We start from the raw sequence: 14,667 nt of genomic DNA on the forward strand, positions 1-14,667 counted from the left end.
TCCTGTGACCACAGATGGGCAGCTACCTCCAGCCAGGCAGCTGGATGCTCAGCCTGCGTGCAGCCACGTCCAGCAAGGCCGTGGGGATGGGGACCAGGCGCTGCTTGGTCCGTGGCTATGGCTGGGTGGCCTCCTCCAGAGAGCCTGCGCAGCTGCTGGGCCTGTGGCCACAGCTCAGTGGTTGACTCCAGAGAGCCAGTGTTGCAGGGCTGCTGGGCCTGTGGCCAGGGCTGGGTGGCCACCTCCAGTAATGTTGGAGGGGTGGGAGTGCAGTTCGCACAAGAAATACATCTTTCAGGAGTCCAGCCACCTCCCTGCTGGCCTGCACTGAGGCTGGGCCGTCCAGGAGCTCACTGTCTGGGAATCCAGGAGCTGGATCCTAGGCTGGGGCTGCAGTTACGGCGGGTTCCCAAGATGCTGAAGTGGTCTGCAGGGTGCCCTCACCCAGGGGAGGGGACTCAGATACTCAGTGGAGCTCTGATCTGCACACACAGGGGACACTGCCTCCACCTTACCTCCGTGAGGGTCAGGGAGCCCAGGAATGGGATTGGGAGAGCAGCCAAGAGGCACAGGGTCAGTTGCTGCTTGGTGCACCCACCTGGGAGATCCGGAAGAAGTTCCTGGCTCTGGACTGGCTCTGCTCTGGCCTTTGCAGCCACTTGGGGAGTGAACCAGATGAAGGAAGATCTTTCTGTATCTCCTTTCTGGAAATCTGCCTTTGCAATAAAACAAAATATTTTTTAAAAAGTCCCGAGAATTCATTTATTCCCTTGTTTGTATGTTAGAGAAACAAAAAGAGGTCAATATTAGCAGATATACTTGGAATGAATAGTGTCATCTACTGTTTCTTCATTGACAGACAGCGTATTATCATTTTCTCACCCTGATAGTTCACCCTCAACACACTGCTCACCAGTGGGCTCTGCAGGGCCGGGTCTGTTCTGATGGCCACCTGCAGCTCCAGCCCACACAAACTGAATCCCCCACCCCCAGAGCATGCGCACATAGTGCCTTGCCTGCACTTCCAGGCCAAAACAGTTCTTACGGGGGCTCCAGCACTCTCAACCCCACTTCCTCAGCAAGCTGCTGGCCCACAAGGTGCTGTAGTTCCGGTGCTTTCTTAAGGCAAACCTGCAGCACCAGCCCACAGGACCTGAATCTCCTGCCCCACAACATGCCCATGCTGCCATCCCGCCTGGCAATAAAGGACCAAAGGGGCTCTGGCAGGGCCTTCCACGCTCCCAGGTTGTCTACCAGCCTCTCCAGAATCACTAGAGCTCAGCTGGCATTCCACAAGCCTCAGACCACTGCCTCCCATATCCACTGCAGTAGGGCAAGGTGGGCTTCTCAACCAACCCACACCCATCCTGCTCCCACAGCCACCTGTGCCTCCTCCAGAGCCATTCCGGCTTGCCAGTGCCCCTGCATATTGTGCAAGCCCACCACATGCCCCTTTGCTGCCACAGGGCCACACCTCTTAAGGCAGCAGCCACCACATCCCCACCCTTTCTGTCTTTCACTGCAGTGCCAGGCCAGTTTGGCCAACAGGCCCCAGACACAAAGCATGCCAGCCTGGCATCTGGCTTGGTGCTCTAGGCCCAGGCTTGGTTTTCTGCTGTCAGAAACACCTCTAGCTTGGCGTGGACGCTAGCCTACTGCTGCTCCAGGGCAATCGGTCTTGGCCTGTCACCCCAATCACTCAGCTGACTCCTTGGCTGTATGCCTCCCTAGGGCCAGGCCAGTTCTGGTGACCCTACAGTCCCAGCGGGCATGCCCAACCACGCTGTACTCCAGACCCAGGCTCACTTGCCATGGGCCAACCACATCTCCAGCACTCCCACTGTGGCCACTTCAAGAGGCACAGGCCAGCTCTGCCTATGAGCTCTGTCTGACTCTCCAGCCCATCTGCCTAGATGCTCGCAGGCTGCTCCATGGCCAGGGAGGCTCACCAGACACTCCACACCACAGCATAGCACCCTGCTGCCCGACTTGCTTCACAGCCACACAGGCTCCTGCAGCACCTCCTACACAGAAGGCCACATGCCAGCTGATCTAGGACCAGTAAAGCTCAGCTGCCTGGCACCAGGGATCCCAGGTACACCCATTCCATCGGCCTTTACACTGCTCCAGGGCCAGGTGGCTCAGCAAGGGACCTCTCCCTCACATGGCTGATTGCAAACCAGCCTCTCTGGGGACAGTCCCATTCTCCTGCGTCTCTGGGGCCCCAGACAGTATACCCTGAGGTCCTGCTTGCCACTTACTCCAGGGTCAACTTTGACTGGCAAGTGCCAGACATGCCTCTAGCCTGCCAGGTCCACCACCCTGCTGCTGCTCAAGGGACAGTTGAGTTTGGCTATCTACCCAGTTTCCTCAGCAAACCACATGCTGTATGTGCCACCCTAGGGCGGGGACCATTCTGTTGCCAGCACTGAGGCACCAGCCAGCACAAACCTCCAATTCCCCAGCATCTCAGGGCCAGGATAATGGGGCCCTGGGTCCTCAGTGCCACCAGCACTCATGGTGTGGTCACTGCAACAGGCATAGCTCCCTCAGCAGGTGACCCCTATGCCTCTAGCTCACCCACCCAGCTGCCTCATCAGCAGCTCAAGGTCCACATGGTCTCAGCCAGTGCCTCCCATGCTCATGGGCCAGGCCCCACCCAGGAGGGTTCAGCCCACCCCACATACTTCCAGTCAGGACACACCAACACTCTGATTGCTGTTCCAGGACCAGGTAGGCTCAGCTCATGCAGTGCTCCAGAGCAAGTGGGGATCAGCCAGCAATCCTACTCCCTCAGCAGACCACTCAGCTGCCTGCTATTCAGAGCCAGCCCATTCTGCCAGGGACCCTGTGGCCCTGGTTGGCACTGTCACTCAGCTTGGCATTCCAGGACCAAGCTGACACTGGACCTTCTGCGCTGTAACATACTCCCACAGACTGGTGGCCATGGTAACTGGGCCTCTAGGGCACCACACTGTTCCACACCAACTACTTTAGGACCAGATCCCTGCACTTCTAACCCACAGGCTGCTCCAAGGCCAGGCAGACACAGGTGGCGTATCTAATGTTCCTAGATCCTGCCTGCCTGGCTGCCCTGCAGGGTGTTCCAGGACAACGCAGGCTCAGGAGGTTCTACCCTCCCCCCAGTACCCCAAGCCTGTCCACCATCCACTCTGGAGCCAGGCCAGCTGGCTGACACCCCTCCAGTTCCCAGCCTGCCACCTGGACTTCTAGCCCACCCACATCACTACCCCACCAACTGTTCCAGGCACATGTACACTCAGCCACCCACCTGCTCCCTCAGCAGGGGCTGCCTATTGATCTAGGGCTGGGTCCATCTGACAGCAATCTGTAGCAACAGCCCATAGGATCTGAATCTCTGGTCCCAGAGCATGCCCACATCTGAGGGGAGCAGGGTGCCATAGTACATCCCAGGAATAGGAAATGCCCTCTCAGGATGGCAGCCCCCCCCAGGGCCAGGAGGCGGAGTTGGTCTCACCAGCAAGCAAACAGGAAGTCACAGGGATAGGCTGATGCCCTCGCTGCAATTATGTCATTGCAACTGGCCTATCAGGTAGCACCAAGTGGACCCACAGGGAGAAGTGATTGGTGGAGAACAGTATAAAAGCAGCCGCTAAAAGCTATAAGATGGACCAGTAAAAGAACCACGGATGGAATGAGAAGAATGGGGCAGCAGAGAGGGGTAGAAAAGCTAAGCGAAAAGTTAAGGCATAGAGGGAGAAAAAGCAGCAGAGAGGGGTTACAAAAGCAGTAAGACCTATGCAGAGAAAAGTACAGGCACAAGAACGGGGGGAAAAGCAGCAGAGAGGGGTGCAAAAGCAATAAGGCCTACGAGGAGAACGGGGAAAAAAGCATCAGAGAGAGGGCTAGAAAAGCAGCAGAGAAGATCTCAGGGAAAACAGCAGTGGAGAAAGAGTATAAAAGCAGCCGCTTTTGGCAATAAGGGGTCTGACTGCGGTTCCGGCTTTTCGCAGACCCTCAAGAGTGTGCCTCGTAGGTAGTGTCACCGAAGGTCAGCAACAAATGTCCCCCTCACTGCCCTTCTACATGTTTCAGCGAAAAAATGGCTCTTGTGTGGCCTCCCACATACCCAGCCCACCTACCAGCCCCTCTACTCTCAGCAGGACTTGGCCAATGCCTCATGCACAACAAGCCGCTGGCCCCTGCTGCTCTTGGGGAAGGCAAGCTTCCTCTTCAGCAACCCTTCCCACCACACCCCTTGCCTACAGATACTTGTCACCAACTCCAGGGACATACCAGCTGGCTAGCACCCAGCCACAGCCAGCATGCCCACCACCATGTCCACCCTGCCACCCCACTTGTGGCTGCAGAGCCATGCCGGCTTTGGCAGCAGCCATCGCATCCCCAGCCCACCTGTTCACTGCAACACCTCAAGGCCAGCTCTGCTGAAGGCTGCCCACACAAAGCAGGTTTGCATACTGTCCCATTTGCTGCTTCAGGGCCAGGTTCTGCTGGTGTCACTAGGCCTGAACCCTAGCCTGCCAGCCCCATTGGCTGCTCCAGGGCAGGATGGGATCGCCCAGTGACCATGCTCCCTCAGTAGGCAACATGGCCACCTGCTGCTCTAGGACCTGGCCCATTTTGTCAGAGACCCTGGGTCCCGGGCTGGCATGCTCTGTCATTCCTCCTGGCACTTCAGGACCAGGTTCACTCCTCCAGGACCTGCTGTGCTTCTAATATTCTAGGCAGCCAGGCACAAGGCAACTGGACTGAAAACCCTTATGCCTTTAGCCTACCCACCCAGTTGTGCCATGAGTTGCTCCAAGACCAGGTGGGCTCTGCCAATGCTTGCCAAGCTCCTAATGTCCACCTGTCCCATCACCATCCCCTGCTGCTCAAGGACCACTCCACAACGGTCGATGCACCTGCCACCCTCCATCCACCCCAGGGCCAGGCTGGCCCACAGAACACCCTTTTCTTTCCCAGCTTGCCTCTAGGCTGTTACAGGGCCAGGCAGGCTCAGCTGTTGCCCCACATGACTCTAGCCCGCCTAAGCCACTCTCCCACCCACTGCTCTAGTGGCCCGCAGGAAGTTCCCCTAGCACCATAAGCATGCCTAGCATGCATAGGGTATGCTCCAGGGCCAAGTGGTGCTCAACCAGACAGCCCAGTCCCCAAGCCATCTGCTGGCTGCTCCAGGGCCAAGTCTGATAGGATCACCCTGTGTCCCTAGCCCACCCAGTACCTGCTTCATTGCCAAGCTGGCTCAGCTGGTATCCCTGCACCCACAGGACTATCATCATCCATTTCATGGCCGGCTCAACTCTCCCAGGACCCCTCCCCACTGCACTCCTATCCTGCCCACCCTGAACCCGCCCACCCTGCCAGCTGCTCCAGGATCTGCAGGGCTAGCCCAGTAACCCAGCATCCCCAGCACACCACTCACTGGCCTGCTCCTCCAACACCAGGTCCACTTGTGCTGTGTCCACTGCACACCTTGCACATCCATTCCATAGCACCTTTCCCACTCTGGGGACAGGCCAGTTCAGTTGGTGACCCTCCTGCCCACAGTGCAATATCCCTTGTCCCCAGGACCAGGCTCCCAAGCCCATGTCCCCAGCTCATCTAGCTTGCTTGTCCTACCACCACACACCACAGCCAAGCCAGGGCTAGGCTGGCTTTGGTAGCGCCTCCTAAGTCCCCAGCTTGCCTGTTGACCACTACTGCCAGGCAGGCTCAGCCAGTGTCCACAGCCACCCTCTGGCAGCTGGCTGCTCCAGGGTCACGTCGACTGCGCTGGCACCTCCAGCTTGCAGGCATTCCACAGTCTGGCTGGCTCCGGCTATGCCTCCTGTGCCCACAGCCTTATTACCATCCTCTCCAGAGCCAGCTTGCCAGCCTCCCCATACCCAAACCATCTTGCCTGCCACTCCAGGGCCAGGAGGGCTCAGCCAGTTCCCCCAGCACCCATAGAGGCTGGCTGCTCATGGCTCCATCTTACAAGAGTTGCTCTTGCTCCCCTCCCCACAGTGCAGCACTCAAGTGTTCCAGAGTTGCTTCCTGCTTCTTCTGCTTTGGGCTGCAGTCTTCATACGGCAAAACTAGGACTTGAGATAATAAGATTGTTCTTCAAAGAGTCATCAAAAGATGCTGTTACTTGCAAGCGTCACTGTGTCAGAGCTTCGGCCGTTCACATTCCATCCTTCTGACTGCGGCAACTCTGGCTTCACAATCTTACGTTTTTTTCTACACGTCTGTGCTGCATCTCTTGCAAGACTATGAGTTTCTCTTCAGCCTGGGCTCTAAGGGGGCATGAAGGAGACTGGTATGTGACATACTGCCACTTCAGGTCCCACGTGCAGAGAGGCATCCCTGGAAAGGAGTTATTTCACAAGTGAGCAGATAGCATTACATCGGTGGGCAAAGTGTGGCTTCCAATTTAGTGAACCTACACAAGCTGCTGACTTAGGACCATATCATTATCAAAGAGTGAAAAACAAAATTTGTACAAGTATGTGACAAAAGTTTCTTCCAAGAAATAGTTCAGTTTAGCTAAGTATTTCAAATGGAAAAATAACGAGTAGATAATTCACAATGAAAGAGGCCAGATGCACTGGAAAACTTGTTACAAATCCTTATGACAGAATTACATAGTTAAGAAAGTAAGAAAGTAAGTAAAGTAGTTTTAAAATGTTAACACTAAGGGCCCGGCGGCGTGGCCTCACAGCTAAAGTCCTCACCTAGAACGCACTATAATCCCATATGGGTGCGGGTTCTAATCCCGGCAGCTACAATTCCCATCCAGCTCCCTGCTTGTGGCCTGGGAATGCAGTCGAGGACGGCCCAAATCTTTAAGACCATGCACCTGTGGTGGGATACCCAGAAGAAGTTCCGGGTTTCTGGCTTCGGATCGGCATAGCATCGGCCGTTGCAGTCACTTTTAGAGTGCATCATCGGATGGAAGATCTTTCTCACTGTCTCGCCTCCTCTGTACATCTAACTTTCCAATAAAGAAATAAATCTTTACAAACAAATGTTAACACTAAGATACTCACTTTTGCCCATCACAAGTGTTTTCTTTCTCTAGGCCTTCGAGGTTTCTTTCCACGACATAAGCTGCCCACTGGAAGTAATGGAAAAAAAAAATAAAAGAAATGTAAGAAAGGAGGAAGAATATATGAGAGAAGGAAAAGGGTGACCATACCGTCTTCTTAAAACCACATATTTGAAATATATTCACCACATGAGAGTTAAGGTTTTTAAAAACATTTTAGGCACACCAGGGGATGGCATCATCCTGTTGCCATGCTCCCAGGGCACCAGGTGAGGGGGTGAGGGGGCTGAGGCTGCAGCTTCAGTTGGGGGAAGGCTAAGGGCATAACACTGGTGGGCATTGGGGAACCGGGAGCTCATCACTAGGCAGGTGGAGAGAACCTGGGGATTTCCTTATGTGTCTGGTCCTGGGTGAGGTGAGGAGAGCTGAAGAAAGAGCCCCAGGTCAGCACACTGCTCTGGTGTGCTGGTGAACCAGGCCTGGAACCCGCAATTGGTCTGGATCTTGGGTGTGTAGAGGGGTAAGACACCAGGCTAGCATATATGACAGGAGCTCGGGACCCTGGTGGATGGCAGAATACAGGACCACCACACCACCCACTGGGCTTCCGAAGACTGGGCTAGGCACAAGGCTTGTGGATTGATTAGAGAAAGGAGCAAGGAGATATGGGGTAGGAAGGACCATCCTGGGAGTATTGTGTGGATGAGGAATGGATCCTGAGGGACTCCCAATCACAAGCACACTGTACTGCAGGTAAGCAAGGGGAATGAGACTAAGTGGATCGGAGGGGAGAGACCTAAAGATCTTTAAGGGTCAGACTGATGCACCAGCCCACATGGGAAACTTGGGCTGGGCTTGTTAGCATGGAACACTGCTGACCACCACACAGCTGTACACATGAAATCCATGGCTGGGGACCTGTCTGACAGGGCTAGATCTCAGTATCTGACAGTGAGTGTTGGATAAGGGGATGGGTCACATTATGCTAAACCATGACAGCAACCAGCATGCAAGAGAACCAGGGCTGGGGGTGGACCTAAGCCTACGGAATTACATTAAAAAAAAAAAAGCAATAGTTTGGAATTTAACATTAAATATGTCCATATAAAATGTTGACCTGAAGGGAAGGCAATTGGCACACAGCTTCAGTTGCTGCTTGGGGTGCTCACATTTCCTTCAGAGTCCCCAGGTTTGACATTCATTCTGATTCTGCTTTCTGCTGACATGTAATTCTGGGAATCACACGCTCAGTAACGTAGGCTAGCCTGCTGCACCTGCTGGAAAATGTCAAGACTGCAAGCAGACTCTATCAAACTGGTCACAGCACCCATTGACCCATGCAAGATCTGCGGCTGGGAAACAGCCTGGTAGGGGACAACTGGAGAGAATTAGAGTTCGGACTGGAGGTGGGCCAGGCTGAGCTAGGATGCCTCTCTCTCCTGCATTCTCAACCCTGGTGCATTGAAACCAACAACTTCTCAGAACTACCAAAATCACTCAAGAAACACCTTGGAATACTTCCCCACAATGGGGTCTCCTTGATCATCAATTGCTCATCTCCCCCATCACCAAGTACTGATGTAGTTTGACAACAAGGAGTGGCCCTCTTAGATCCAGGCTGGACTGCAATACCCATTGGTTCCAGTGGAAGTCGGGAGTGAAAACAGAACCAACCCAGCAATTGCAACCACCAGCTGATTGGGGCGATGGACCTTGCCAGGTCCTGTACTTGTTAGCACATACAAGAAGTTTCTATGGAGATCTTCCTAATCTAAATGCTGGACTCAGAACCCTAACCAAGAAACGAGAGAAGACAGAACAGGTCAAACAACCAGCTCAGCTACGATGGACTATGTCAATCAGTAGATTTTTCAAAGACCTCATAGTGGTTGGAGTGGCAAGACTGACAGCAATTCATAACTGTTGCAATAGCAAAACCACTTGAGCAAGAACCTCAGAGCATGCCCTACATCCAGGACCTGGGGAGGGTGGGAAATTGGGTGGGTCTTCTCCCTTAATACCCCCCTTTAAACATGAAGGTAAGAATATGGAAAACATACGAGTATTATCCACTTTCCTGTAGCTCTTGAACCTTCTTACCCTAATTAACTATGTAAAGAATGTCAAAATAAAAATTTATAATAAAAAAAAAAAAGGAGTGGCCCTCTTGCCCTCTTCCCCAGGGGACACAGGAGAAGGAAAAAAAAAAAAAAAGAAAAAGTAAATATTTGTCTTACCCACTTTCCTCAGTGTCTGAACCTGAACCTCCCCACCCTGATCAGAGGCTCATGTGGGAGTTCATCCCTCAACTATGTAAGTATAACAAAAAAGAAAATAAGAAATTAAATAAGAAAAGAAAGTAGCTGGGTTGGGTTCCAGCCACCCGTGTGGTGACTCAGGATGGAGTTCCTGGTTCTGGCCTGGCCCACATGGGGACAAGTGGAGAATAAACTAGCAGATGGAAGCACTCTTGCTCGCTTGCACACTCTCTCTCCACCCTTATTTGTCTTCAATGGTTAATTCTACACCAGCATTAAATATCAGTTGCAAAATTTGAAGAGATACCAAAGCAATGTATTTCTTAAAATTTTAAGCTTTCTAAACCATAAATGCAAATACTGACAATTCAGAAAAGATGCAAGCATACTAAAATTTATTTCAGTAAATTATACAATTTTACCCTCATTCCTGAAGGTCCTTAGGCTGATCCCCCACTCAACATTACCAACCCATTAACTCCAAGTATCCTTCAGAAGCATCTTCCCAGAATTCCTTGGACTTAACCATAAAATAAACAGTAAAAGACAATCTCACTCATCCAAAAAAAAAAAAAGAAAAGAAAAGAAAAGAAAAGAAAAGAAAGAAAGGAAGAAAAACACCAAAATTGGAATCCAGAATAAAGAGGTCTGTCAGGGACTAAAAGGCAAAAGTTGGACCTAGAGCCAGGATGACACTGTGTTGTAACCCCTAGGCCTTTGGCGATATCTGCGCATGAGCACTCAACCTCTTCTGGGCCTGCTGCTGAACTTCACAGCTCAGAGCTCCTGAACGCAATGGCGCACACATCAAAACATACAGTTTTCATGTAGGGACTTGTAGAATCTCATCCAATCCTATTCTATTTAGGATTACTTATTATGTTACTTACGACTCCCAAATTGATATTAAATCCCAACTTTCATTTTTCTTATAATACTGTCTTGTAAAGGCCAATCAATTCTTATTTCAACTCACATTTCTTTGACATAAATCATGTTCAAATAGTAACAGCTAACTTCAATACCATTTGAGCATCTTACCACTTTTAAAGTACTTAATTCTCACATTAACACATTGAATAGGTACCATTACCCAATCTTTTAGGATGAGAAAACTGAGTCAAGGGCTATTTAAGAAAGCTGTCCACCATCACACAGATGCAGAGCCTGGCACCAGGCAACAAGGTACAGTAACACTAAAAATTATTAAATAGAAAAATCACAATGAAATACTATAATAAGACTTGGGTGAACACATGATGACCTCTCTCAAGCATATCCAAATTGCCAACATCACTGCTGTTGTATTTTGGGATCATTTCTGTAAAATAAGAGACTATCTGGGGGGCCTGATGCAAAAGCTCAGTGGCTAAATCCTCACTTTGCATGTGTCAGGAGTCCATATGGGCACCAGTTTGCGTCCTGGCTGCTTCACTTCCCATCCAGCTCCCTGTTTGTGGCTTTAGAAAGTCTTTGGGACCTGCACCCATGTGGGAGACCTGGAACAGGCTCTGGGCTCCGGGCTTTCCATCAGTTCAGCTACAGCTGTTGTGGCCACTTAGGAAGTCAACCTGCATACAAAAGATGTTTCTCTGTGTCTCTACTACTCTGCCTTTCCCCCCAAAATAAAAATCTTAAAAACAAACAAAAGAAAAGCATATCTGATTACCAGCATTGGAAAGGCATAACAGCCAGTCCAATAATTAAGATACTAAACAGGGGCAAAGGGATAAATCCCATTCCAGACAGGACAGTGACCCACACAATAACATTTCTTCACACTAATCAGAATACCACACAACTAAAAACTTACAAACCACTTAAAACTGGGATTTTTCCACGCAATATTTTAATGCAACTGACTGCAGGTAATCAAAACCACAGAAAAAAATCTATGAAACCATAGACTGACTTACGCCTGGGGGTAAGGGAAGACCATCGCAATCCAATACAACAAAACAGTTCAGAAAGAATACTGTACATTCACGGTCAGCTGAATCTCAATACAGCTAGCCTAGTTAAATCAACAGAAAAACAATGCTGTTTACACAGTGCTCATCACAACTGAATATCCATATGCCCTCCATCCCCAAAAACTAACCTGCCTATGTACCTCACATTTTATACACACACAAAAAGAAACAGTGCAAGCTGCACCATCAACTTCAGTGTGAAAGCCAATTGTTACAACCCCACTTGTGAGACCCACACCCCACACGCCAGTGCCTGAGTTCAAGTCCCAGCGCCACTCCTAACTCAGCTCCCTGCCTGGCAGACAACAGATGACTATGTAAGTACCTGAATCCCTGCCACCCACAAAGGAAATCTGGATTGAGTTCCTGGCTTCACCCTGGCTGGGAGGGAACCAGCACATGGAACCTTCTTCTCCTCTCTTTCAAATAAAATGAAAATAAGGGAATAAGTCAACTCAAAAGGAAATGCTTTGTAAATAAAGCTAAAAACACAGAAATCCTACATGGAAAAAAAAATGACTATAGTCATAAATAAGGAAAAATACTTCCTAAGTGATACGAAAACTACAATCCATCAAAGGAAAACAGGAATCTACAAACCATTCTTCAAGCAGATACTATCAGAAAAATTTAAAACACGAATTAAACACAAGAATAAAGTTTTTGCAAATCATGTCTCTGATTAAGCACTTGTATTTAGTATAACAAACTCTTACAAGTATACAAAGCCAACCCAACAAACACTTCATTCAGGAAGATACACAAACAACTAACATGAACATTAAACAATGCAAAGCATCATCAGTAGCCTTTAGGAAAATGCAAATGAGAACTACAAGGAAATACCAGTGCATACCTAATACAATGCATATAACCAAACAAATGACAACCTGTGTTTGACGGGACATGGAAAAACCGCAAGCCTCCACATTACTGGGCATAATATAAAAACAGTTCAGCCATTTTGAAAAACATTCTGACAGTTTTCTTCTTAATACAAATGTTACACAACACCTAGCAATTCCACTCTGTTAAGAGAAATGAACACATATGTCCACTGGAAGCGTTATACCTAAACAGGCATATTATTCTTCCTAACAGCCAAACACTGCAACTATCCACTCTTCATCAACCAGTAAACAAGCAATAAGGTACACACATACAAGGGAATATTACTCACCAGTAAAAACAAATCAAGTGGGGCCCAGCACAGCAGTCTAGCAGTTACATCCTCAACTGGCAAGCTCCAGGATCCCATATGGGCACCATTCAGACCCTAGCTGCTCCAGCTTCCCATCCAGCTCCCTGCTTGGAGCCTGCGAAAGCAGACAGGGATGGCCCAAAGCCTTGGGACCCTGCACCCAGGTGGGAGTCTCAGAAGAAGATCCTGGCTCCTGGCTTCGAACTACCTCAACTCTGGACACTGCGGCCACTTGGGGAGTGAACCAATGGATGTAAGAGCTTTATCTTTCTCCCTAAACTTGCCTTTCCAACAAAAAATAGTTTTAACATTCTCCCACAACAAGTTTCATTTTTATTGGAAAGCCAGATTTACAGAAAGATCTTTCATCCACAGGTTCACTCCTCAAAAGGCCACAACAGCCACAGCTGAGCTGCCAGAAAGCAGGAGCCTCTTCCAGGTCTCCCATGTGGGTGCAGGATCCCAAGGCTTTCGGCCATCCTTGACTGCTTTCCCAGGCCACAAGCAGGGAGATGGAAGGGAAAGTGGAGCAGCTGGGACACAAGCTGGTGCCCATATGGGATCCTGGTGCATACAAGGTGGGGTTGGCCACTAGGCTACCACACCAGGACCAATTGATCCACTTCTAAGAACAAGGCAGCAACTCACCATAAGACTGACACCACCAGACTGGAACAGCTCATATCAGTAGAGAATTCTTTCCTAGTGAGACTTTGAAGAGAGATCCAGTTTCTTTTCCTGGCAGATATCCCAAGCAGATATCGACTTTGGACCATTTCTTTTCTTCGCTGACCATTTCAAAACCTCCTTTGCTGGCAACAATCTAGATTAAAAACAAAAAAAAGAGTAAAAATTATTATTTAAGTAGAGGCAAGCATTATCTCATAAATACATAAATTGCTCTGGGCTGGCATTTTAGAGTTCCACAATTAAATGACAACAGTGACACCTGTAATGTTTACAGGCAAACAAGAAATAGGACAATTACTGAAGCTTCTTTGTTGATTTTGTTGTTAAGATTGATTTCTTGCACCCAGCACACTGGTCTAGTGGCTAAAATCGTCGGCTTGAACGAGCCGGTATACCATATGGTTGCATGTTCATATCCCGACAGCCCCGTTTCCCATCCTACTCCCTGATCATGGCCTAGGAAAGCAGTTGAGGACGGCCCAAAGCCTTGGGATCTTGCACCCATGTGGGAAAGCTGGAAGAGGTTGGAGGATCCGGACTTCAGATCATGTAGCCCCAGGCATTGCGGTCACTTGGGGAGTGAATCATCAGACAGAACATCTCTCTGTCTCTCCTCCTCTGTGCATATCTGACTTTGTAATAAAAATCAAGAATCTTTTAAAAATGATTTATTTACTTTGGGCCCAGAGCGATAGCCTAGTGCCTAAAGTGCTCAACTTGCATACGCCAGGATTCTATATGAGCACTGGTTCATGTCCTGGCTGCTCCACATCCCATCCAGCTCCCCTGCTTGAGGCCTGGGAAAGCAGTCAAAGATGGCTCAAAGCCTTGGGACGCTGCACCCATGTGGGAGACCTGTAAGAAGCTCCTGGCTTCAGATTGGCTCAGTTCTGGCCGTTTTAGCTACTTGGGGAGTCAAACAGCAGACAGAGATCTTTCCCTCTGTCTCTCCTTCCCTTTGTATATCTCACTTTCCAAAAAAATAAATTAATTTAAAAACTTCATTTTTTGGAAAGGCAGATCAGATTCACAGAGAAAGAGAGGCAGAAAAGATCTTCATCCTCTGCTTCATCACCCAAGTGGCCATAATGGCCACAGCTGAGGCGAGCCAGAAGTTTCTTCTGACTCTCCCACAGGGGGATAAGGTCCCAAAGTTCTGAACCACCCTCTTCCTCTTTCTCAGAGCACAAGCGGGGAGCCAGATGGGAAGCAGGGCCGCCAGGACACACACTCAACCACAAGGGATCCTGCCTCTTCCAGGTGAGCATTCAGTCATTGAGTCGTCATGCCAGTCCCTCTCAAGGGCTTTTTTATTGTTTGTTTGTTAAGGTTTATTTATTTTTATTGCAAAGTCAGATACACAGAGAGGAGAGGAGACAGAGAAGATCTTCTGTTCATTGATTCACTTCCCACGAGGCTGCCACGGCTAGAACTGAGCCAACAGTCTAAAGCTAGGAGCCAGAAGCCTCCTCGGGGTCTCCCATGTGGGTGCAATGTCCCAAAACTTTG

The 14,667-nt window shown here is 49.7% G+C and overlaps 1 long non-coding RNA gene across 1 annotated transcript; it reads right to left on the reverse strand.

Moving 5' to 3' along the window:
• Nucleotides 1-6,259: 6,259 nt before the first annotated feature.
• Nucleotides 6,260-7,108, reverse strand: LOC121150147. Its single transcript, XR_005882937.1, has 2 exons — nt 7,038-7,108; nt 6,260-6,354 (listed from the first exon to the last, which is right to left on the reverse strand). It is a non-coding gene; the product is annotated as an uncharacterized LOC121150147 (long non-coding RNA).
• Between the last annotated feature and the right edge of the window lie 7,559 nt (nt 7,109-14,667).

This window comes from Ochotona curzoniae, unplaced genomic scaffold (genome assembly GCF_017591425.1).
Source record: "Ochotona curzoniae isolate NIBS_2020 unplaced genomic scaffold, NIBS_Ocur_1.0 contig_2057, whole genome shotgun sequence".
Classification (NCBI taxonomy): Eukaryota; Metazoa; Chordata; class Mammalia; order Lagomorpha; family Ochotonidae; genus Ochotona; species Ochotona curzoniae.